The 27,628-nt window shown below is 34.0% G+C and overlaps 1 protein-coding gene across 3 annotated transcripts in view; it reads left to right on the plus strand.

The window, feature by feature from the left end:
* The first annotated feature begins 5,032 nt into the window (after positions 1–5,032).
* The window catches only part of LOC105089919 (N-deacetylase and N-sulfotransferase 4), a 230,978-nt gene continuing 208,382 nt past the window's right edge, over positions 5,033–27,628 (plus strand). For all 3 annotated transcript variants that reach the window (XM_010981101.3, XM_064478402.1, XM_064478371.1), the window contains exon 1: positions 5,033–5,598. The gene's annotated coding sequence lies outside the window, so the exon portion shown is untranslated. The remainder of the gene's footprint in view (positions 5,599–27,628) is intronic.

Here is a 27,628-nt window from a genome sequence, read left to right on the forward strand (position 1 = left end):
AAGTACAAATATCTACTTTATGCCATGACACTGCTCCAAGTGTTGAGGATATAACTTTCAAAAAAGGGGAGATGGAGAGGAGATGATCTGTTCTCAAAAAGCAAAGACTTCATTGCTTAGACTATGACTGGGGACTCAAAATTAGTGTGGTTCTCTAAGAAAGGTAATGATAGCAATATAGTGCTGGATACCTAATTACTAGGTGGTTACAGAAGGCACCACTGGGCTTATAGGAGGAGTACAAGCTGACCCTGGTCATATATCTCATATGTTTATTTGTATCACCTCTCAAGCATAAGGGAGACTTTCAACCATGGCTGGCTAGCTTTCAAATGTCATATGCTTATACCATTGCTCACAACTCACCCTCTCAATCCCTGCCCCCAACACACACACCACTATACTGAAACCAAATAGGAGAAGGAGTGAGACTGTCTGGTGAATTATCCCAGAGTGATGGTAATTTAGAGTGAGGCATTGGAGCTAACAGGACAGAACTGATTTAGGAAGGCTTGGTGAGACACTAAGATTTCCCATGCTGATCAGAACATTAGCAGGAGGAGCTCATAGATGAGATGCCTTTCCTCAAAGGACTGGAACAGACAGAAAACAAATGATATTGAGATACCTAAGATAAAAGGAATTTGCTAACAGATGAAACAAAATACCCTTTAGGACAAAAGAGTTTTTACAAATTTATCCTCGTGATGCTAGGATTCTGGCCCACAAGTAGGTTTCTCATTTTGAGCACTTCAGACTTTAAATTACAGGATATAAAATGACTTGACTCGTACGGCTTATTTCAAAAGGAAAGTTGCCATTAAACCATAATGAAATTTTGGCAAACACATTACAAAGAGAAGAAAGAAATGAAGAAGCAAAGTGAAACTCCCTATGGTAGATACCCCATTCACACTGAAGCACTTTGCAGTATTTAAAGATTCTCCTTGGGTAAGAGACTCCCAATGGAGATGTGACCTAATTAATGTACTTTATGAACTCTAACCACTTTTATTTAGCCTCAAAAAGGGAAATTCTCATAACAGGGATCAGACCATGGAATAATCATAAATTGAATTTCTAGTGTCCTCCCTCCCCTCACCCTTTGCTATACAACAAAGATTTTTGTGATTCAATAATGCCTTGGCCAACATCTGCTATTTATTAAAAATCATGTTCCTTTAGGCAATTGTCAGCCAAACTGGAATTGGTCTGTTTAGTCTGTTTGTTCTCTCACTTGGCCTTTCAAGCTTTGCGTCTTCAAAGGATTTATTTGAAGCATTAACATGCTGATCTCTCTCTTGCTAAAACAATGCACTACAAGAAGATTCTTTCATCCAACCTGTGGTTCCCATTTGCCCCTCTCTCAATAACTTGCTAACAAGAGATCCAGATGTGTAATAAGGTAACATTTAAGTCTGAGACTGGAGTGCTTATTATATAATTAATGATACATGTCACTAATTTTTCTCACCATTTATATGATTCCAGTGGAGCTAAACTGACTTTATGCTCTGTCTTTCTCACATTTTTTTTTCTCTAAGTAATTACTAGCAGAAGTTTTTTTTTTTCCTTTGAAAAAAAAAGTTTTTGTACTAGTCACCCACAGCCCAATTAGAGGCTTTTCCCCTCAAGGCATTAACTTTGAACATAGCAGTTTCTCTTATTCATGCTTTTTCCTTTAAAAAAGAGTTAGAGCCTTTCTGTGTTACTTGGGACAACTGGAAAGTTGCTTATGATTTAAAAAAAAAAAATCTTTATAAGGAAAGGGGAAAGAAAGTGGCACCATGGTAAAAAATCCTGCACACATGAGCTTTAGTAGTTTAAACTGTAAGATAAATTAGTATTTAAATTGTACATATTCAAAACTGTCATTTCTATGGTAGAATTAAGGAGGAGAAATGAAACTTGGAAAAATAAAAATACATATTTAAAACTATACTATTTATAATCTGTACATGCATGTGAAGGGTTTTAAAATTAGAAATGACAAGGCACTTGTAAATATTTCTTTGGCATTTTCTTTGCAAATTTCTGTTTATTGTACATGCATAGATTTAAAACTTGCCTTTAAAAATAATTAACAATAAAGAAGTTAATGAGAAAAAAATAATGAATGGATATTTTAGCACTTGTTAAGTTTGCTGAATTATTCTGAATTCTTCTGTTATTTCTGTTAGTAGATATACTTACCCTCTGACTTTTACCATATAAAAATGAATTGACACATAAATCAAACAGTGGGTTTCTTCTTTAATAAATATGTCTTGGTTTTGTTTCCTGTTTCCTCTACTGAATAAATAAGCACTGATATATTCTTTATATGCTCTGTATACATTTTAAATGTGTATTATGGACTATTTTCAAAGTTTTATTTTTTATAATTTCAAAACCATGCATATGATTCATTTTTTGAATTTTCTAGGAAACTCATTCTTCTTTTAAAAGAGTTTTTGATAGCAATTGAATTAAAATATATAGAGTACCAAAACTTTATTTGTTCAACAAATTCAATTCAACTTAATAAAGATCCATTAAGGGCTTAGTATATATCTCAGGACCTGGACCTATGTCTAAATAGATAAAGAAAAAATTATACTGTACTTTGTAGGATGTCAAAAAATAATAGAATTCAACTATGAGCAGGTGGGCAAATGCTTTGCATAATGTGTATTATTACAAGCTAACTGGATAGATGCTATATCTAACTTAAGTGCAAGGCCTATAATCGTGGAGCACAAGTTGACTGATTAAAAAACACTTTGAGAAAATAATTCTTCCCTGTCTTCTCTTGCATATCACATTCCTTCTTTCCAACACTCAAGATCATTTAATTTCCCCAACATAACAGATTTTAAAATAATAAATATTAAAATTTTCACATAAATTTTTTAATAAAAATACAATATACAAAGGAAATTATAAGATAAATATTCAAGGTATTTTGGGGATTATTTTATTTGTACTGTTTAATATGGACACTATGAATTTCTCCAACTTTCCCCAGGAGTAGCAAAGAAAGCACTTTTTAGTTGGTTTCCATCATTTATACATGGTATATCTGGTAGGACTCTCTGTCGCCAAGACTTTATTTCTGAATGAGAAATGAACAGTAAATTGCTTTTTTTTTCTTTTCCTGCTAGGAAATTGAACTCAGAAACTTGGGTTTTTTTATTTTGAAGTTTGTCTTTAACAGATAATTTAAAATACTTTGTGTTAATATCTTCCATTAATGTTGTATATAACACTTACATTGTCAGAGTGGTTTCACTTTATTATTTATTACACTCCAAATGATAATGCTGTTGCTTTAGCTACAAGCATTGTTTATAGACTAATATTGGATAAAAAAACCTACCGACAACTTTCACTTGTAATCAGTTCACAACAGCTATGGTTATCACCAATGCTAAGGATATAAATATGTCAATAGGATAAAGAACTTTAGTAATTTTAAAATGTTTATGTTTATTTTCATTTTGTATTTGTAAGGCAGAAATGATGACTAAACTTGAGTAAATAAAAAGACATTAATATGGGTGCTTACATAAAATGGAAAATCTTCAATGCATTTTTTAAATTTATTTTACCTCTCAGTAGTTAGTGTTTGGCATAATGCTGGCCTAATAATAATTATTTTATTAAGCTATCATTAAAGTATTTAACTGCAATTTATTTATCCATTTTGAATTTTGATGTGAATCACTGTGGAAATCCTGACTTGATCTTCAAATACATCTTTGCCTTCCGAAGATTCTTTAAAGGTAGTAAGTAGTTCTTTGACTCTTCTCTGAGGGGTTTCAAAATACAAAGTTTTCCTTTAGCAACTTTTAGCTTTTGCACCTGAAAAAAAATAACTGACACATGATCCACAATTTAGTAGTGATAGTGTTGTTAGGTTATGAAATAACTGGTAGATATTCTTTATAATTTACTAGATTTTTTTTTCTAGCCTCTACTTAGCATATGCCTACAGATTGCTTAACCTCAAAACCTTGTGCAGCACAATAGCACTAGTAAGACTGAGTGCCTTAAAATTATTCACCCAAAGACCACATCATGAATAAATCCTGTGCTTCGAAGGATAACCTCCTCCACCTGCAGCATACTGAAAGGGTCACTGACACCACCCCAGCAACTCAAGCAGAACTTTTTCTCACCAAAGACACAAAAATACCAGAAAAGAACTCTGGGTTTGAGGAAAGTTTGCAGCTCTGTTCTTTAGCCTATAAGGGGTCTTGGGTCAAATTGTCATAAACACAGTTTATCTCATTAAATTGAATGGTGGAGGCTAAAGAAGATTCAAAAGCAAGAAAAGCCCAGGGAATCAGACACCCTGGAATGAGGAGATACACTTGATACCTTTGCTTTCATCTTGTACTTATCTGAATAAAGGTTTCAAAGAATTTTACATAATGTAATTAAATGCAATTTATAATATCTTTGTGAGTTAATATGAGTTAGAAGAGAACAAATAGCAGATAATTTTCATCCTGTACTGCTGAGTAGAAAATGAGACATGGGACAATTAATTTTTGTCCATCCTGGGAGTAGAAGAGAACTTTTCCATAATAATCTAGTAATTTGCCTCAATTAATGAAACCATTTATACACTAAACACACACATGCCTACTCATTTTGTTCTTCTTCCAACATTTATTATGATCTAAAATATTATTATTAATTTCAGGAGTGTGTAGGTCACTAATATTTCTCCAAGTTTCCTATGGCTCATCTTTGGATTTTGTTGAGTTCATAACTCATGGGTTTGACTGGCACGTATTTACCGGAGAAAACCTTGCCATGAACTTTTCTTTTTTCACACAAGAGAGAATCTTTCAGTATAGTGTCATAGCTGCAAAGTGGAATTTTACTCTCGAATTTCGTGGGAAATAGTCCAACTGTACAATGAAAGATTATGCAAATCCTCAAGGAGCATCTAATCAATCACCGTGGTGTGAGAGGAATGCAGCTGATCGCTGAATTAGCTTCTGTTGGAACGTATTCATGTGTAACATCCCACTGACTGGATGACATCACAAGAGCTCCAGGTCCTTGAAAGTCTTGAGGATGATTAGCTGAAGGAATTGGCTGTTTCTGCCAATCATAATCCGGCAGAGCTGCCTTTATAGTTCTGGAGATGTGAGAGAAAGAGGGAGGGAGGGAAAGACCGACCACAGCTAAACAAGCAGCACAGCAGCAGCAGCAACAGCAGAGCAGGAGCAGCTGGTATTCCGGTGATTAAATAGTTCTCATAGCCTTTTTCTGTACTCGGTCCGCTCCCTGGTGTAATTCTCGTGTCCAAGAAGGAAGCTGCATTTTAACGGTGTGCTGAACAGAGGTTTGAATCATTCCAGCTGGCTGCTTGTTTTGAAAAGGACAATGTGGGTATAAATAAAAAGAGACTCTGCTGGAAGAGTTGAGATACTAGGATTGGAGCTAAAGAGTGCGCTCGGAATATTAAGGCAGATTGCACGAACGGAAAGCTCCTTCTAATTAACCTGGAGTCAAGTGAATCTGAATACCGGATATCTCATTTTCTAACTCGGGATAAATTCAAGTTAGGAAAAGAAAAAAAAAATTGAAATGCTTCTCTAGGTAAGTTATTGCTTAATTTGCTGAAACTAAGGTATGTACATTAAATGAATATATGCTGCTTAGCTATGTAAACAAGTTGATCACAATAAAGTTTTATTTGTGAAAGATTTATGTAGAAGCAGGTATTTTTTTAAATCAAATGTGGTGTCCCTTTTCAGCATACGTGTGCTTACCTGTCATTTTATGCTTTGTAGAAGTTATATTTGCACTGTAAATGGAAAATACAGTCCTGCCTGAAAAAAAGGAACTTGAAATATTTGTAAACTGTTGCTGGAAAATTTGCATAATAAACATCTCACTTGACAACAGTTTTAGCCTTTTTGTATTGAAAATGCCGGCATTCCAAACTCAACAGCAAAACTGTGGGGTTATAAATGTTTGCCTGAGAAGTGTTACTGATAACATGGCATTCAAATTACTAGAGATGGGAACTTCTCTCTTTGGGACCTGAGATTTATAGCCACGCTCTGTCCTAATGGTCTGCTTTGGAGAAACAGCTGTCACAGACATTTGAAATCGTATGATACAGTCATAAATTGCTGTTAAAAAAATAGATGCTTTCCTACTAGGTCCTATTAGGAAAGAAAAATAAATTTTTAGAACAATATATGCTATAAGCCCTAAGCACGGATTCCCAGGAGGACAAAAACAGCTGTGTGTTATACCTGTAAGTACTTCCAAATTCCTCATGAACAGAATAAGTTGGAAAATAAGAAATGTTATTCAAATATGGTTTTCATTCAGCTCTTCCAATACCTCTGATAGAGAAAGCTGAAAAAAAAGGGGAGGAGGGGACTTTAAAGCTGTATTTTCCTTGTAATTTGTCCTGATTAATAAGATGCTGTATTTTTCAGTTACTATCAAGAGTACTTCCAAGTGATGATATATTTTGTTCATTATAATAGGTTATACTGTGAGTTCTACTATAGCTCTGAAAAAGTTTCAGTAGTTTATAGTTTATTATGTTTTTTTCAAACTCAGCTTTTCTTGCTTTCACGGTGTCTATCAGAATATTTTTCATCAACTGAAGATCGTAAATGTTTGAAGGAAATTGCATACAAAGATATTGATGTGTTTACTTAACGATTTTAGTTATGCACTTTCTCACCAACTTCATGGTTCAAATCCTGTGAGTTTGTTGACACAAATGGAAATAGATGAAAACAAAAGTTGCTGTAATTGGTTGAATATCTTCAAAACTAGGAGGCAATAATTTTTTCCCACAAAGACTTAAAAGGCCTTTTTTTATATCAAAAGAATAATTTTAATTTCTTCAATTAAAATATTCCAGTTAGCTATATCCCGATGCCAGGTAGGTGCTGTGTTGGTCATGGTTTTTCATGAAGCAACTAACTGTATGTCAAGATTGTAAGGTCCACTGACTAAAACAGTCTAAGTCTTAAACTGGAATTTATAAAAAAATGAATGATTAATAGGCAAAGTATATTCACCAGTTACATTTATCTCAGTGCAAAAATGAAAATTTAACACCTGCTGAGATCATTGATATTTTTATAATAAGGAATCCTGTGAATATTCATCTTACAATGATCAATATCACACAGCACCTACATTGATAGAAGGCTCATGATAAGCTAGTGGAGAAGATTTTTGGAAACTGAACACTAAACAAAATTATCTTTTTTTTTTCCTTTAAACTCTATCTTAATGGCAGTTGGTCAGCACTAAGATTGATGGTTAGAAAATCCTTTGAAAAAATAATAATATGTATGACTTACTAACTATAACATGAAATTCACTCTTAGAGGGAGGCTATAAATGCAATTCAGAAACTCAGGCATCATTCCTAAATAAAAAGAGAGAAAACTTCATAAGGATTTTTAGTATTTACTTTCTATAAACTTGCCAATGTATGCAAGTTGCATTTTGTCAGCTGAAGTTATTATCTGAGAAATGTGTCCATTTAAGTGATTTTCCTTAAATACCAAAAGAAAGTAAATGGAGACTATTTTATATATAAATACATAAAAATCCTAATTAGGAATTTTTATATTTGATAACCAAAATCAAAATGCATGTTTATGTATGTATTCAACTCAAAAAGGACAATCGTTCATATTTTATCTGAGTATTAAAACTATTGTACCTATTCTGCTCCCCCCCAAAAAAATCATTCTTAAGTGAGTGTAGTTTCTTAATTCAAATCCAAATGCTAGCCTTATTTCTTAAAGATGCGAATAAATGCTTCTAAGTCAGATGCTTCTAAGTCAGTAAAATATTTGTACCTAATAGGTCTAACATTTATATGATCCTCTAGCACATTCTGTTTGAGCGGGAAATGTACCACTGAGAATAAAATCCAAAGATCAAACTTTCTGTGCCTCATGTAGTAGTAACTACTCAGGGAGAAAAACAGAGAAGCGTTTTAGCATGCTTTGTTCAAACCAGAAGACTCTAGCTGGTGTTAGAAGATTCCCAGATTTGGGAAGCAGCTGGGGAAACTTATAAAATAAAGCCAGAATATCAGTCCTGGCTGGAAGCCAAGGCAGAGAAGCAGTGCACCCAGAAGGCTAATTCTTTACGGGCTGAAATTCATTGATAACGCATTATGTTTAAAGTCTGACCTGAAGTTGTACTTTTTTTCTCTCTAGTACAAGCTGTGGGATATTTAAGGAACACATATCTTTTCTGAATAGAATACAATTTTAAGATAGCAAAGTTTTCTTCTTTATTAAAGGTTGCTCTAATGAAAAATGTAAATAGTATAGCTGAAACTCTTCTAAAATACAGTTTATACTTAGGAGCAGAAAGAGACAGAGATGAGCTGCATCGCCTAACCATTACCTTGGAGATGACAGAGTGGTCAGAAATGCCACACGTGGATACAAGCCCAAAAGAAGTGTGAAGGTTTTCTGAAAGTAACTGGCCTAGCAAAATTTACAGAAGTAGACATGCTAAAACTGAGGTAGTGTATGTCTTGTGAAGCTAGACAACAAAAGAGAAAGCTACTCTCATCCATTATGTATTCCAAATAACTAGGAAAAAGGGAAACCATGTTGTCTGTGAATTTATTTTAAGTTTATGAAGTGAGAGAAGTGGGTCGGGTGGCAGACATAATGCTGCTGCCTTCAGCCATCCGGGAATAACATTTAGTCAACCTTTTCTTTAACACTTCAGGAAATTTTCAGCTATACTGTTACAGGGAGTGTCAAATGGACTTTTTTTTTAGTTATTTTGAGCAAACTTTAGACATCAGAAGTGTCAATTGCAGTACAGAACTTTTATAAATACAGTCTTATTTCCAAGCTTTCTTTATCTCAGTTTTCTAAGGAATGCTATCACATTCTAGAGTTGACAAGTCTAAAATTTCTTTTAGAATAATATTGAATTGATAACAGATTTTTCCCCAAAGCCAAAACAGTCTGATGATGAAATCCAAACCTATCAATGGCTTTGAGCATTTCAAAACAAATAGATTTTTAAGAATGTGAATAGTAACACGTTATTCATTCCTACTGGTGAAAATGTTTGCAGATATAAACTGATCTATTCATTTCCTTTGCCATCTTATAATTTCTCTGTAGTCAAAATATCCATATAATTCAGACCATGACAGACTATGATAAAATAGCCTACATAAGACAAACTAAATGTTGGCTTTAAACTGACTCACTAAGGAAATTAGCATCTATAGACCACCTTAAAAATATTTTTTCAGGAGATATATTTGATACTTTATAAATATGAAGTGATAATCATGATTAAGTAATTGGAATTAAGGAAACTTGAGAAGAAATGAAGGAGTTAAAAAAGATTGTGTTTGAATGCTTGAGAACTTAATTTGGTGTGATATACTCAGGAGATTTTGAGAAAACAAAACTGAATATTCTGTTAAGTTCTAGAATAAAAACTTCTGTGTCAAACTCAATTTTCACACTTCTTAGAAATTATTGTTTTCAATATTTAAAGAGTTTGATAGGAAGGCAACTTTTAACAAGCTAACACACACCACGTGCACACACACAACAAAAACACTTCTTCTCTTTCCCCAGATTAAGAGAATTTTCCCCACTTTGGACCTTCTACCATCAGATGAAGCTGTGTTGTGCTTGATTTCAAATATTTAACCTCCTCATTAATAGTCTTTAATGCAATGTATTTTCCATCATAACTTTATGGAAGTTGAAAGCTGGGCACATGCGTTCACACAAAAAGTAAATGTAGAAATGCTTCCTTAATCTCTTTTCCCCCACTTTTTTCTCCTTTTCTTTTCCTCCTTTTCCTTCTTCTTTCCTTTTTCTTCCTCTCTCTTCCCTTCCCTTCTCCTCCTTTCTTCTTGGCTCCCCTCTTTTCTCTCTCCCCACTTCTTCCTTTTCTTTCTTTCCTTCCTTCCTCTCTCCCTGTCTCCCTCCCACCCTTCCTTCCTCATTCCCTCCTTTCTCCTCTCTCTTGACTTTTGCCACTTCAGCTCAGAGGCTGTCGTGCAAAGTCCAGGAGCACAGCACTCGTGTTAATACATCAGGTATTATTCATCTGAAGGCCAGGTCAGAACATGGGAATGGGTGGGGAAAAAGGCACAGAAAAAGGGGGTAAGATACGCGAAACAATAAAAGAAAGGTAAGATAGGATGGGAAATTCATGTCAGAGAAGTAGTGATGTTCACCTTAAAATAGTACCTGTTCTCCTACCTATGAATTTCCATTTAATTGACTAAATTCTTTAAGTGGAATCTTTTGCTCTCTTTCCATATGCTTCCCTTTCACCGCCAGTGGAAATTTTTTCATGCAGCAAATGCAGCTTAGTGGCAAAAATAAAATAACAATAAATGGAAATAATCTTTATGCTGGTATTTTAAACCCCCATAAATCATTTTTTTATTTAATAGTTTAAACATAGTAACATTCATATGCAGCCTAAAGGCCGACTGCCATGTGCTAATGGAAGAAAAAGAGAGAAGAGAAAGCTATTTTGCACATTAAGATGCTCTGGCTTGACTCCATTCCTGAATCAGAAATTCAATTGTAGACTGCTGATCCACAGAATTTGTCATATTTCATCAGACATCTCGAAAGAGTTCTTCTTCTTGATGTACTGAATAGTCTTTCACGCCTACATAAAAATAATTTAAACCTCAGAAATAAATATAGCGACATTAAAGATTAATACAGGAAAAGGAAACAGATGCAGAAATGCATATGCTCCTGTGAACGCATATAAAAGTCTTAATTCTATTCATTACTCTAAAGTGCAAATGAATAATTAGAATTTGAATTAAATTTCATTTGTTTCCCAACCAGTCTTTCACAAATAGTTATGTCAATCCAATTGAGATTTCACATACTATAATACATAATAATACATAATACATAGTAAATAATACATAAAGTCAAACCCAGGCAATAAAATTACACTTATTAATTCATTTCAACTATTATGTTTCCTGATGATCTCAGTTTGTGAAGCCGCTTTCCTTGAAATAGGGCACTTTTTTAATAACCACGGAAAAGATGCCTAAATTGGTCAGTCGAAGTTTAACTCAATTTAGTATTTAGGTTATTCTCTTTCTCCATCTGGACATATTTTTCACTTTAAACAGAAAAAAAACAACTTATCATTTTTGTTCAGTAATGTTCATAGTGATAAAAATAATAAATATACATATTATTTTTAACATGGCACCGTTGAAAATACGAGACTGAACAAAACAGCTCTCAGGAGACTTGCATTCTGGTGGGAGAAGAAAGGGAGTAAACAAATGAAGACCCTGTAGTGAGGCTGTTTTGTTCTATGAGATGAACAAGGTGCTAGGTTCAAGGGTGTAGGTGAAAGCTAGAGAGCTGATCAGGAAGTACAGTTCTGATAAACTGAGACTCAGAAAGTCTATTTACCATAGACTATATGCCAAAGTAAGAACATTGCTTCATTTTGTAGACAAAATGTAATGAGGACTAGCAACTCTTTGTAATATGCAAGCTGACAAGCTGAATTTTGACTCCGCCTTTTGATTATTCTCCTTGATTCTGTGAAATTGTCTGGTAGAGTTTGGGGTATGACACATGGTTTACTGTTACTTTCCCTGTAAAATGGAAAGATCAATGTGTTTTAGAAAATGTAATTCTCAACTTTACTTCTACTTTTTACATTCCAAGGTATTTAACAAGTAGTGTGTGAGTAGATTATCTCAAATTATTGTATTTTTTTTCTAGTGCCTGAAAGTTAATGCTATTATTTAAACTCAAGCAACAGAAGAACTGGTCCCCTATCTCATTCTCACAAATTGGTGGGTGTGAGAAGTTGTATTCCAAATCATCACTCGGTTGGCTGGAACGATGGACTTAGCATAATGAACTTACAGAGGGATAAATGTAATTACTGAATTTTTAAAAAAACATTCCATCAATTACGAAAGTATGTGAAACTCAACAAGAAGCAAAAGTTTAATAAGGCTAATACAATGCTAATCAACCTTAAACTGAATTCACAGAATCACAGCACCAAGAGCAAAGAAACAGTGATCCTAGTTAGCACAGGTCTGACATCATTTTGCCTGCTCGCCCATCTCAGGTTCCTGATGCCTCATGTCGGGAGCAGTCTTCTCTGAGCTTCCTTTCCCTGCCGGGTGGACCACTGTCCTTGCTCTATTCTCGTGATTGTATCACAGTGCCTGTTGCCTTGTGATGTAATTATTATGTGTTTATCACCACCCCTCATTTAACCAAAAAACTTGATAGCATGAATGCTTAGAGAGTGTTTGACCAAGAGGCAGATAGCAAGAGTGTGATAAATGTCAAATGTGATGAATGTAAAATGTGACATCTGGGTAGCCCGTCAGGTGAACAAAAGTTGAAGAAACCTTGATATGATATATAAGGAAAAAAAGACTATGGAGAAACAGTATAGGTACCTTTATATGTTGCAGGGCTTTTTTTTCTTAATGAAAATGGAATTTGCTTTAGAGTATGTGGCACCAGCAGACTAATATGAAATATATTGGGATGTAGTTTCTGTCCAATATCAAGAGAAACTGTACATCCTGAAAATCAGTGAGATTTCAGTCAGACAGAGCAATCACAGGTTGGAGTGCTACTTATCCAGAAGACTTCTGTGGAAGGAAAGTCTGCCATGTGTAGATAAATGTGGCTACCAAAGTGTCTTGAGTTTTTCATCATGTGACTGTAAGGAGTGTGGATAAAGGCTTTAGAGTAAACAATCTGCCCACTTCAAATGCAGCTCTAGCATTTAGTTAGAAGACTGGTCAACAAAATTCAAGTAAATAATGATTAGGTAAAATTACATAGCAGGAATATTTGTATTAATCAGGCTGTGTCCTAGAGCATAAAAGCAACTTTTCTTAAAAAGGTCATTTTAAAAAGTGCATAAGCTCTTAAAGAAAATGAAATGATAAATTTCTTAATTGAGCAATGAATTGATTTTTTTTTTTATTTAAACATATTGGTTTAACTCCTCATTCGAGCCTATCCAAGGAAGAAAATATCAAAAGATTAGGTGCATGAGTGAGAAAGATAATTCTGGCTTCCATGAACTTCTAAGTGATAAGGATTATAAAGATTGTTTGGCTTCATTGTGACATATGAGTCTTGTTAGAGAAGAGTTGCAGTCATGTTATCAAACTGAATTGATTTAAATGTGAGGTGGCATTACAACACAGAAGGCAGGAGGTAATGTTAAATTCCACCAAAGCTAGAGTTAGAATCTTGTAATATAACCTTAACAAAGCTAATTAACCCTTCTGGGCCTCAGATTCATGATCTGCAAATAATAATATACTTTTTTTAAATATAAAGAATAATAACTACTTCATAGAATTGCTGGGAAAGCTAAATGTGACAATAAGCATAAAGTTCTGAGTGCAATTTTGGAAGCATGAGAGGTGTTAAAATAATAGAAGTAATTATTACTTACATGTGTCAGTACTCTGACTGTGGCCTGCAATGGAGCATTTTGTACTGATTTAAAGAAACCCTTGAGTGATGAGTATTGACTGTTTCCAGTCCTCTTCACTTGGAGATAATGGTCGAAATCACATTTTGCACTGTCTTTACTGTATTTTTGATCACATATTTGAATATTAACAATATTAAATCCATCTTAAAGGATCAAACTTCATTGGTCAACAGTTCATTCTGACTCCACACAGTTTTGAAAATTAACTGAGATTCAAATATCTTAAGGGAGACAGACCATTAACCAGAAGAAAATACTATCAGAAAAAGGTGCCAAACAGTTTGTCTTAATTTTCTGGCATGCTGAAGTAAGGAAAAATGTGGGATTGGAAGAAGATAAGGCAAAGTTTCAGAAACTGAAACTGGATAGAACTAAAACAAATACAAATGTTACTTCACTTGCAATTTTCTCTAGTAAAACACTAAGAACTATTTCATGTGGTGTCTATATTGACATATTTCCTAGAATTTTTACAAAAGTTACTTACGAATGTTTTAAAAGGATGCTAGGTACTGAATCAAAATAATTCTTTCAGGAAGCCTATTTGGTAGAAAATACTGGGAACGTATGGCATGTAAAACATTTTGTTGATCTTCAGGATATCTTTGGGGAAAAGAAAGAATAGGGAAAATGAAAAAAAATGGTTTTGTTTTACACGTGGAAACCATGTAAACATGTGAAAATTATGCTGCTACATAATTTTACCCAGTTGTTTTCCTGGAACCAGCTTTGAGGTGAGCAGACTGGTTATTATCCACATTGCTTGTAGCCCCACAATGAGAAACACAAGAGAGCTTGGTAACCCCCATCTTACTCCTACTCAAGGCAGGCCTTCCTTTCACAGATACCTTTGGACAATAGACTGAACTTCTCTAAATTACTAATGTTGACCCAGACTGAGAATAAAAAGATACCGATTATATTTTCAGTTTTACCACACACGTGTTGGTATCTTAAATTGACCTTATGGCTTTCACATTTAGCACAAGATCACTTGCACTCCTCCTGTTCTTTTCTCCCAAAGATAGTTTGAAGATCAACAAAATATTCTACATTTCATGATCTCCCAGTATTTTTTACCAAATAAGCTTGGTAAGTGATTATATTGGTACAGTGCCTAACATCCTTTTAAAGCATTCATAAGTACTGTTTGTAATAATTCTAGATTCCACTCATCGAGTATTAAAATAGGAGCCTCTCAAAAAATGTTGCCTCTGAAAAGTAGCAGAATGCTTGAAATCATTCCATGTCTCTTCTCATGAGTTTTTATCATGAGCTTTTTCCAAACTTTGAGAATTGTGTATCCTGAATCAGTTTGGGTGGGAAGATGAACTTCTATATGGAATGTATTTATGTGTGACCAGTCATGTTATTTCTGGTTGATGGCCAAGCTGGTGTTTTACTCTGCAGTATCTAAAAGTTAAAATAACATAAAATACAAAGTAATTATTTAAAAAAAATAGACACAGATTACCAGTGAAACTGAATGGAGCATGTCTGTCTTTGGTAAAGGACTGTCTGACTCTTTTGTGCTGTGTAAAATGAAGAAGCTCTGAGAGAGAAAAATAAGTAAACGGTGGAAATAGTAACTATAAGATATAGAAAAGCCAGTTAGGAAATAGATCAGCAAAAAAAAAAAGCTCAGTATTTCCATTTCAATAAAGTTCTTTATATCTCTTGTTTATAGCAATGAAATTCTACCTCTTGCCATGTAGGGTGTGGCTACAGATCAGCAGTAACGGAGGAGGACACCTAGAATCAGTCAGAAAATGTGGGCTCACATCAGCTGTGTGATTGGACAGGTGTCTTCGCTTTTCTGTGCATTAAATTCTCCACTTATTCATTCCTGGAGTTCTTTAAAAAAATAATTTCAATAACTAAAGTTTATAGCTGTTTGTACACAGGATAAAGAGTGTCCTTTTAAAAAGAGTTTATTTATATTTCCATTACAAGCAGCTCAAAATCAGTAGTATATAATGTTACACAGATAATATCCTGATAGTGAGATAATATAATGAAAAAAAAAACCTACTAGAACTTCCTATAAACTAGATAATAGACTTCAGTTATAATGCCCAAAAACAATCTAAATTTTCTCCAGGCATTTATGTATTGAGTCCTTTAAGAGTCTCTAGATAAGAAAGTCAGTGGTAGAAAAGTGGTTGTTGAAATGAATTTTAGGAGATAGTAATCTTTTGTTACTCTGCTGTAGGCAAATCCTATCAATAATGATAAAGTAATACTTCAGTTCAAAGGGAGAATAATTAAAATATTGGAAGTATAGATTCTGAGAGACTCTGGATTTTTATGTAACTTGTGAACATAAGTTGTAATACTATTAGTAACACATTAAAGTCACAAATAAAGACAATATAAATTTTTAAGTAATTTATAGTTTAATAAATCCCTTTGTGATTTCTTGAAATTAAACTTTGATACTAAATATCAAGCAAAATTCTTTTTCTCTCTGCTCTATGCATTTATAGGTCAAGAAGTTCTCATATGGTAATTTCATTCATTTATCTCTATATCTTATAGTTTTCTTACCTGTAAGAATAGGAGAGCTAAGTGAGCATTTTATGTTTCATGGATAACCGCTTCCACGATTGTCTGCTGAGATAATTAACAAGGATGCAGATCAATACTAAATATAGTAACAGTATTTAAAGAATGATTATTGAGCTAACCCAAAGCAATTATCAGTTGATGGCAGTCACTTTATTGCCATTGGCTATAAGTTGATTTAACTAAAATGTTGGAAGAAAAATACCAAAAAATTAATACTGTATTGGAATTCTAAGGGCAAAATCGGCATGTCATTCCCCTGCCTGGTCCTGGCTCTTGTTTTCTTCTCTGTTTCAGATCTCTTCCCTCCCCCCTAAAATCCAAATCCTCTCATTCTTCAATGATTAGACGAATTTACTTCCTTCTCTGAGTCCTCTCCTAACTACTTCAAGTCCATAGGACTCTCTCGTTTCCCTGAAATCTCAGCACACCCTTACAGTTTTCACTTGGCAACAAGTTTATGTTTCTATTAACTCTTTCGCTTTTTCTTTTTACTTGCAGTTATTCTTAACTTGTTCACCACCTACTTCCTTCTCAACTCAGCTTAATCTTTTACTTGACTTCACTACACACTGGACATTTTGTTAAGGTCATCAAAGTCAAGGTCAATTTTTCTGTTGTATTTCTTGATTCATTTATAGTGTTCACTTCTTGATCAGACACATTTGTGTCCCTTTGCCTGTAGCTTTCATGGCTGTCTTTCTCTAACCGTAATTCAAGCCGTGTCAAAGGTTTTAATGGTAGACCTATACCCTTTAACTTACCATTCCAGCATAGACCTTAAATTCTATTCTGATATATTTAACAGCCTAGTGGACATTGTTTTTGAATATCTCATAGACATTTCCAAAAAAATGTATTGCGTTCCACTTATTTTCCCTACCCACATCTTTTCTGCTTCCATATAACTTTTTACTTTTCCTCTTATCACACTTGTCATGGTCTATTGCAATTGCCTTTTTACTCCAATGTGTCATGGAATAGATTTCCACTGCTTTGAGAGAGAAGAAGCAATGTTTATCAGGTGAATAGTGCAGCTGTTACTTGGTAAGCATTTAGTAAATATTGAATGAATGAATGTGAAAGTCTGAAGTCTTTTGGAGATTTTTTCCCCTCTCCATTCAAATACCAAGTCATGAAATTCAAATACCATGTCATGAAATTTCTCTTTCTTATGTGACAGAATAATAAGAATTCATATGAGAATGTTCACAATATTGCCCCTCCAACAGAGTAAAACATTCACCCATTCCATTTCCCCCCTTAAGAGAAAAATACTTCGTTTTCTGAGTATAAAGTTAATTGATCAATATAATAGAGTCTTAAAGGAAATGAGTAAGAGGAAAGGGAAAAGAAGAAATAGTGAATTAGTTGGCAGAAGGGAAATTTTGTCATGTGGGATTTCCACAGTAGCTTTGGGGTACAGGAAAATTGAAAGTAGGAACACCAACATTTTAGAAGTGTCATTTTGTTTTATGAATTGGAACTCTAATGCTGTTTAGAAAATGTGAGTGAAGAACATAATTTCTTTCAAATAAATTACTGTAACTCTTATATTGTGCTTCTTAAATGCATCTAACTGTGCTACCCAAATGGGGCTACAAATATATAAGAGCTAAAAAATTATATATAAATGCTGTGAAACTTCTTACACTTAAAAAAAATGCACTTCACTTTTTAGAGCAGCAAAAATGATCAGGAAGTACACAGAGTTCCATACACCCCCCGCAACAGGGATACATACACATGCTCCCTCCCTCACCGCCAACATTCCTTACAATTGATGGGCCTACATTGACACATCATTATCACTAAAGTCCATAGTTTATATTAGGGTTTATTCTTGGTTCTGTATATTCTCTGGAGTTTGACAAATGTGTAATAGATGTGTTCATTGTTGCAGTATCACATGGAGTAGTTTCACTGCCCTAAAGATCCCTGTCCTCCACCTGCTCATCCCTCCTTACCTATTCCCCCAACTGACAACTACTGGTCTTTTTAGTATCTGTATAGTTTTGCCTTTTCCATTTGTCATGTAGTTGGAATTGTACCGTATGTAGCCTTTTATAACTGGCTTCTTTCACTTGGTAATGTGCATGTTGGATTTCTCCATTTATTTACGTGGTTTGATAGCTCAGTTCTTTTTAACACTGAATAATAGTCCATTATTTCATTATTTGGTACAAATGTACCAAAGTTTATTTTTTTATCCATTCATTTACTGAAGGACATCTTGGCCATTTTGTTTCCAAGTTTGGGGAACTCTGAGTAAAACTGCAATAAACATCTGTAGAGAGGTTTTCTTGTAGATGGAAATTTTCAACATTTTTGGGCAAATAACAAGTTGCTCAACTGCTAGATCATAAAAGATTATGTTTAGTTTTGTAAGAAACCGTCATAGTGTCTTCCAAAGTGTCTGTACCACTTTGCATTCCCACCAGCAATGAATGAGATTTCCTGTTGCTCCCCATCTTTCTCCAGCGTGTGGTGTTGCCACTGTCTGGGATTTTAGCTATTCTAACAGTGTGTAGTGGTATCTCATTGCCATTTTAACATGCAGTTTCCTAATAACATATGATGCAGAACATCTTCCCATATGTTTATTTGCCACCTGTATATTTTCTTTGGTGAGGTGTCTGTTCAGGTCTTTGGCTCATTTGTAAGTTAGGTTATTAAATTTCTTATTGTTGAGTTTTAAGTGTCCTTTGTATATTTTGAGTAACAGTCCTTTATCAGGTAATGCCTGCTACAACTATTTTCTCCCAGTCTGTAGCTTGTCTTTTTTTTAAATTGAAGTATAGTCAGTTACAAAGTGTCAATTTCTGGGGTACAGCTAATGTCACAGTCATGCATATACATACATATATTCGTTTTCATATTCTTTTTCATTAAAGGTTATTACAAGTATTGAACATATTTCCCTGTGCTATACAGAAGAAATTTTTTTCATCTATTTATATACGTAGCTTGTCTTTTTATTCTCTTGGGAGTGTCTTTCACAGAAAAGGCTTTTATTTTAATGATGTCCAACTTATCATTTTTTTCTTTTATGGATTGTGCCTTTGGTGTTGTATCAAAAAAGTCATCACCAAAGCCAAGGTCACCTAGATTTTCTCCTGTGTTGTCTTCTAAGAGTTTTATAGTTTTTTCATTTTACATTTATGTTTCTGACTCACTTTGAGTTAATTTTTTAGAAGGGTAGAAGATCTGTGTAGATGTATATTTTTAACATGTGGTTGTCCGGTTGTTCTGTTTTCATTTATTGAAAACCTATCCTTTCTCCACTGAATTGCCTTTGCTCTTTGCAAAAGATTAGTTGACTGTCTTTGTGTGGGTTTAATCCTGGGGGCTCTATTCTGTTCCATCGATCTATGTATCCTTTTGTTTGCCAATTACACACTGTCTTGATTACTGTGGCTTTATCATAAGTCTTGAAATTTGTTAGTGTTAGTCCTATGACTTTGTTCTTCTTCAGTGTAGTGTTGGCTATTCTGAGCCTTGCTTTCCATATAAACTTTGCTTGCTCTTTTTAAAATCCCTATCTCTATTTTGTTAAGTCTTCATCTGGACTATTGTAATCAATTCTTAATTAGTCTCTTGTCTCATGGCTCCAGTCTGTCCTCATACTCCCTCAAATTTTTTTTTTAAAAAACAACATTTACCATGTCAGTCTTGAAATTAAAGTGTTTCAGTCGTTGTCCAATATTTAAGGCAATGGTAAATCTGTAACATTTTGAATAACATCCTTTATCTTCTGGTGCCTACCTCTCTTTTCAATTCAATTGCCTACTGTTCCCTTTTAAAGTAAGGCATAGACACTGAGAATAGAAGAGAACAAGAGAGAATAAGATAATAACATCCCTGATTCAAAGGCTGAATTCTAATGAAAATGATAGACAAGAAAAAAAAAGTAATATTACTGATATAGTATAATAAGTTGTTAAAATCACACACATACACACAAGAAAAACAAAAGGAGAGGTTAAGAAGTGTTGGGAGGGGGCTTGCAATCTTGCATTGGGAGGCCAGAAGCAGATATACTGAGAATATTACATTTAAGTAGGACTAAAAGAAATGAGAGTGTATGTCATGTTTACACTTGGGGACAAGTATTCTAGACGGAAGAAACAGCAAGTGCAGAGGCCCAGAGCTAGGTATCTGAAGAACACTGCATGCTCACAGAGAACAATGAGAAGTCCGGTGTGGATGCTGAGAGTTCAGTGAAAGAGAAGTGGTAGATTAGGTAGAATTGTATAGACCACTCTATGGGTTTTACTCTTACTCTGAGTGAAACGAGGGAGCCCCTTGAGAGTGGAGGTTGATCAGAGGATCAATTTGCCTGATGTACATTGTAAAATGAATCTTCTGGCCAAAAATCTGATATAGGGGAAGGGTTGAGGCAGAGATCAAATGGGAGGATATCTCAATAATCCAGTGGAGACATAATGCTAATATGGACTAGGGTGATAGCTGAGAAGATTTTAAGATGTGTTCAGATTCTAGATATATTTTACAGTTAGAGCCAGTGGGTTGAAAATCAAGTGGGTCTGGTGGGAAAGAAACAGAGGAGTCAACTAACCCCAGGAGTTGGGGGGGGGGGTTGTTTGTGCATATGTGTGTCCCTAAGCAAATAAAATGACAATGCTATCATTTACTTATCTGGGGAAACTGAGAGGAATCAGTTTGAGGTTAAGAAAATATCTGGCAACTAGATTGGGTTTTATTCAAGTCTGAGATGTCCATTAGATTTCCAAGTGGAAATACCAAATAGTAGTTGAATATACAAGTAGAAGCAAGTAAAAGGTTTAGTTGGAGATGTGAATTTTGAAGTCAGCCTCTAGGCAGTGTTTAAAACCATGAAACAGTGTGAGGTCACCAGGTAAATGAATGCAAATAAAAATTAGGTTCAAGTGCTAAGCCCTAGGAAACTAACTCCACATTTGGAGGACAGAGAGATGAGAAGAAATTGGAAAATGTGACTAAGAAGTTATAGAAAACCAAAAATATATGATTTCCTAGAAGTTGGGTAAAGATAGTTTTTGTGTGGATAATGGGATAATTAGTGATGTAAAATACTCCTAATAGGTAAAGTAAGGTGAGGAGTGAGACCTGACAGTTGGATCTCACAACATAAATTTTTTTGAGCAGTTTTGATAAGATGATGAGGGTTGCCTGATTGGAGCAGGTTCCAAAGAAAACTAGACACATTATTCCAAAGAGTTTTTCTATAAAGAGAAAGAATGGAGGAATAGCTTATGGGGTAAGTGAATCATGAGAAAAATAATAGAATGTTTATATACTAGTATGAATATTCAATAGAGAAGGAAAGCACTGTGGCTGTGGAACAGAGGAGAATATTATTAAAGCAGTGCCTCCAATGATTAGGTGATAAAGCCCAGAACTGATACACAGGGGAGGGTTGTTCTTAGCTAGAATGGAGGATTCATCCATAGGAAAACATCTACTCACATAAGTGAGTACCTGCACTATGGAAAGTCTTTATGCTTGCTACTGTGTTCTCCATGTAATAGAAAATAAGATCATCAGCTGAGAGTGAGGGAAAGGAAAGAAACAGAAGTTTGAAGAGAGAGGACAAGGTTATAAAACAGTCTTATAGGAGAGGAGATAATGAATGGACTAAGAAAATGTAGAATGGTTGACAGCAGCATTGAAGGGCCACTTGAAGCTACTAATCAGGAATTTAAGGGGAGACCAGTTAGTTTGGTGAAGTCCCATCTATCTTCAGAATAGCAGGTGAATTGTGAAATTTAGTCTTGTTGTTTAGACAATTGTGACTGATGAAATAAGAGAAGATAAAAGGATTTAAGAATAGATTAAATGGAATGAATATAATTATTGATTATGAAATTTAAGCTGGGTGGGAAGGGATGTGAGGCCATGAGATCAAGAGTAAAAAGTGAAAGGATCATGCCTTAAAGTTGAAATATTTTTGAAGTTGGGGGTGACAGGTGAATTGAGCTAAAAGGATAGGAGATTGATATTGCATAGCAGACTATATAAAATGAATGTTATGAATGGGTTACAGTTATACAGTTGTTTGTTATGATGAAAAGCTCTAACACATAACTATGGGACTAGGTGGCAATGGCAGGGAGAAAGACAAGAATATTAAAGAGAGGACTTAAAAACTGAGTGTATCCCATGGTAGGAGGATCATCTATAAAAATGTCTAGTAGTTTTTAAAAGAACATTATCCAGAAACTAAGATTCCAAGGGTTAAAGGAGCCTAACCCAAGCACTAGTTGACAACTGCTATAAGGAGACAAGGTGTGTGCTATGGTCTGACAAGATGAAAAGTGAGAGATTTTTCAGGAGTAGGAATGGAGAATAGTCTAGAATTAACAATGAGAAACAAGAAGAACATCTAACCAACCTTCTGACCCAGTGGTAGCAAAAATAAATCACCAGAGGGGTCCAAGGTCCTCAAGGGAGGGGCAGGTTTCAGAGCTAGAAGATGAAGAAAACTTTCAGAAAAGAGTTTCACTGTCTAGGGAAAGAATTTTGCTCGCAATTTACCATGTATTCTGAGAAGCACAGTGAAAGGTTTAAAAAAGATGGAGAGGGTGGAGAATAGGACCATAAAATCATTTTCTAGAATGATAAGCAAAGTCCTCAGAGTCGTGAGTGTATGTGGTGACTGACATGGTCAGGAAAAAAATGGCATTATGAGAGTAGTTGTGAGGGTCCCTTTACGATGAATTATGTCCTGAGGGGCCCAAATAATCAGCAATAATCAGGCTATAAGAGTTGGATGGGGTGGGCCATGCAAAGACGAGTAGGAATCCGGTGGACAGTTAAAGGTCTCTGTCATAGTTTTGGAAGCTTTGATTCATTTCCTAATGTTAAAACCAACCCTGTATTTCACAGCTACTAAATTAGTTTTCTAGGGCTACCATAATAAAGTAGCACAAACTGAGGAGCTTAAACAACAGAAGTTTATTGTCACACAGTTCTGGAGACTGGAAGTCTGAGATCAAGGTGTCAGCAGAGCCCTGCTCCCTCTGAAGGCACTCGGGAAGGGTCTGTTTCAGGCCTGTCTGTGGCTTCTGACAGTTCCTTGGTTTGTGGCAGCATAATTCCAGTCTTCGCATGGCATTCTCCCTTTGCATGTGTTTGTGTTGAATTTCCCCATTTTACACTTTCCTTTTCACCATTCATACGGGTTTAGGGGTCTGCCTTACTCCAGTATGCCCGCATCTTAACTTAATTAGTCACACCTGTAATAGTCTCATTTCCATATAAGATTCTGAAGTACTTGGAGTGAGGACTTCAATGTACAAATTTGGTGAGGGACACAAGTCAGCCTGCAGGAGCTACTCTCAGCTTTTTTATAGATCGCTGGTTTGCTTTATAAATACTTTGTTTAGAATTTTTGCATCTTATATTCATGGGTCATATTCCCTACAATTTCCTTTTTCATATTATCCCTTCATCAGTTACTACTATCAAGGTTACAGTAGCCTGATAAAATGGGGTTGACAGGTATTACTTTTTTTTCATGTCTCTGAAAAAGATTGTATAAGATTGGAATTATTTGTTCCTTGAGGCTTTGATAGAACCTTATGGTGAAAGAATCAGTTCCTGGAGTGTTCTTTGTGGAAATATTTTTGACTGTTTATTCAAATGCTTGTATTTTGCTTTATTCATTTTGAGGTTTCTTTTATATCAGTTTTATTAAGATACATTTTCTCAAAAGTTCATTTGCTTAAACTCTTGAAATTAAAACATTTTCTTATCAATTCATCAATAATTTTATTTTTTACTATCTGAAGGAAATGTTATCTTCTCATTCTCATCCCTATATTTTATATCTTATTCATCTCTTTTTATCTTAAAACTTGTCAAAATTACTAGCCTTTTTAAAAGAACCAAGTTTTAGGTTTGCTTTTTATTGTATTTTTATTTGATTATTTTCAGTTCATCTCTGTTATGTCTTTTCTTCTACCGTCTGTTATTATTTTATTATTTTCTAATTTCTTGAGAAGAATGCTTAGCTTATTAGCTCATTAATTTTTACACTTTTTTCTAGTGTATGTTTCTAAGGCTGTAAAATTTTCTATTATGATAGCATAATTCACAAATTTTGATATATGTTATTTTGGATATAATTTTAAACATAATATATATTCGTCTTTTTCTTTGCCTTAAGTTATTTAGGATTATGTTTCTTAAGTTCGTAATAAATTAGAATTTTCTAGTTGTTTTGTTATTAGTTTCAAGATCAATTATAACATGGTTATAGTATATCTCTGTGTGGTTTTTAGTTCTTTGAAATTTATTGAGACTTCCTTGGGAATCAGTATGGTTAATTTTTGTAAATATCTTCAAGTTCAATATGCATTCTACAGCTGTTGAGCACCATACTTTAAATATGTCTTTTAGAGCAAATTTGTTAATCGCGTTGTTTAGGTATTCTTAATCTTACTAATCTTCCGTCCGAATTTTCAATTTATTTTTGAGAAATGTCAAACCCATCCTCTACAATCGGGAATTTGTAAATGACACCTTGTAGTTTGGCTTGTTTCTGCTTTACATATTTGAGGTTAAGATATCAGATGCATTCGAATTTAAATTTTAATGACTTCCTAGTGAATTGAACTTTTTATTTTAAAGTGGTTTCTGTATCTCTAGTAATTCTTTTTGCCTTAACTCTAACTTCCTGATATTTACATAGCTTTATCAGTTTTCTTTTAATTAAAATATTTCTGATATATCTTTTTCCAGATATTTACTTTCATACATTCTTTTTTATGTCACTTTTAAACAACATATAATTGGATTTGTAAGGTTTTTTTAGTCAATCTGCCAATCTTTGTTTTTAAAAGATAATTTATATTGAATGTAATTACTAACATAAAGAGACCTATTTATTTTGTGTTTTACATTAGTCTTACCTATTTTAGGTTTCTTTTCCTCCCCTTTATTCTTTTCTTAATTGAATATTTTCTTACATTTCATTATTTCTCCTCCGCTCCTTTGGATATGTATTCTTTATTGGTTTCATTAGCAATCAAAATATGCACACTTAACAACATCTGAAGTCAATTAATATCATGACCTTAATACAGGGTTCTTAGAACATCTTCATTTACTCCCTTCTGACTTCTAGGGTATTGTTCTTATTTCTTTCAATTAGTCTTTGATTTTATTTTTAATCCCCTAAGACTTTATTATTACAATTTTATGTATTTAAGGTCATTTAGATTAAATTACATTGTATCAATTACTTTATCTTTGCTCTGTTCAACAATTTGAATACTCTTCCTATGTATGAGAAATTCATGATTTTAGAAGTTTCCATTTCTACACTTTACATACTAGATAATTATTTCTCAGCTCCCCTCAGTCAAGGCATGGACATGCCAACTACAAGTGTCTACTCAGATGTACCACTACCAGACTTGGAATCAGAACCCACTGAAGTGAAGAAACCAGTCCAGAGCAGATTCCCTTTAGGTTAGGCTGTCTTCACCTACGTCCATGGTCCAGAGACATCAGTAAAAGAGTCTCTTCAAGAACTAATCTCAATAATGACAATGCTGTTTGTGCAATATTTTGCCTATGGACACTTTTTCCAAATGGACCTTTATGATTTGGGGTGTGTGTGTGTGTGTGTGTGTGTGTGTGTGTGTGGCCATAACTGTAATATGAACAGAATGATGTAACTAAATCTAATTAAGAACTATTTTTGGATTGTGTCTTTCAATTACCTTGATGTTTAAATTCCAATTATAGTTCGTAGGTTATATTACCATCTGATTTAGTACTCATTTATGATATATTCTGTGATATTGAACATCATTTCTTAGTCTCTAAAAATACTTTTCTTTAAGAAATTTTTAAATTGAGAGATGACTAGATCATGTAAATCATTACATTTACACTAGAAATGTAAACACTAGAATGTTTACATTTCTCTTTTGTGTCTAAGTTGTGCTTATTATTCATTTTATGTTACTTTTTTACTCTTAAGATTGTTAAAAGGAGTTAATCATTTAAGAAGATTCAAATCTTCAAAAATCATGTCTTTTAAGAAAAATGAAATTATTGCACAAACATGATTGCATAACAGAGAAATGTAAAACTGAATGGTAATTCTGTTACACACAAAAAAGCATATTATTGTATTTACTTAAGATACAAATGCATATATCCTAAAGAAAATGCTAATTTGGAAATAACATATGGTAAAGCTGGTTTTATACATCTTTGACTTACAGATATTATACTTCTATCCCCTTAAGAAAAAGATTTAGATCTTAAGAGTTTGCAAAAATTAGCAAGCTATTAAGAAGAGCTGATAGTTCATTTATATTTTGGGGGGCACAACAGCAAAAAATATATATATTTAATTAAAAAACAGAAATAAGAATTCAGAAACAGAATCATACAAGCAATATAATACTGGTTGTTTATATCAAATATGAGGAAGACATTAACTAAATGTATCAGTGTATAGTTGTGGCATAATTGGTGTTTTAACAGGAAAAATCAGTGATGTTTCTTTTATCTCAGCAGCAGGATACTCTCCTGAGAGCAAAGTTACCTGTGAGCTCTGTTCTCAGATACTTAGCACTTAAGCTGGAAGAGGAAGCACTATGGGTCTATTTTTGCAATAAAAGCAAGAACATATCGCCCTCTTGTGTTGAAAAAGCCAGGAGACTCAAGGATTGCTTACAAATACAGGAATAATGCATTTTCAAAAGCAAATGTCGTATTTTCTCTTTTCAGATAAATGTGATACAACAATATTTAGATTAACATTTTGAATTCTAGAAAAACAAATGGCAAATATGATTGATTAACCTTTTTTATGTCCTCTGTTTTTAAAAAAATGACTAGATTATTTAACATTTTGCTGTTTTTTTAAAAAACATATTACATTTTATTGTAGTTTTAAACTTTATGAAAAATGAATTAATTATAATACTTTATCTCCTAGTATTTGTAATAACTTTGCTTACATTATAAAAAAATTAGTTGTAAGTATTCTTTTAATTGTTAAAAAAGCAATGAGCACAATTCTGTAGCATGGGTCACCCAATTGGCAAAGGAGAATTTATGCGGTTTTTGTAGCAAGTGTGTGCCTAGTGAAAAATCTTTTCATTTCTCTAAAATGCAAGATTGAGGACTATGAGAAAAGTTTGTTAGAAAAAATCTTTTAGAAAATGTAAGTAGGAAGTTAATGATCAAGGCAGAAAGAATAACTTTAATCATTATATTCAAAAAATGAAAGACTGAGACAAAGTAAATTCTGGGGGAAAATATACTAATATTAATATAATCCAAAACTTTCCAGACTCCCACTGTGTGTGGGCACAAATGGGGTCTGGTTAATAATAATATCCTATGAATTACTGGCTCCTCTCTCTTGTCATGCAGTCGTTTCTGTGTCCTTCAGGGTCTCACTTGTGCTTGTCAAACAAATGGTAGATCTATCCTGGCTTTCCTGCCTGTCACCAGTCTCAATGCCCAGAAATCACTGAATGTCTCAGCAAGGCCACTGCTGCAGGTGCCC

Source organism: Camelus dromedarius, chromosome 1 (genome assembly GCF_036321535.1).
Source record: "Camelus dromedarius isolate mCamDro1 chromosome 1, mCamDro1.pat, whole genome shotgun sequence".
Taxonomy (NCBI): domain Eukaryota; kingdom Metazoa; phylum Chordata; class Mammalia; order Artiodactyla; family Camelidae; genus Camelus; species Camelus dromedarius.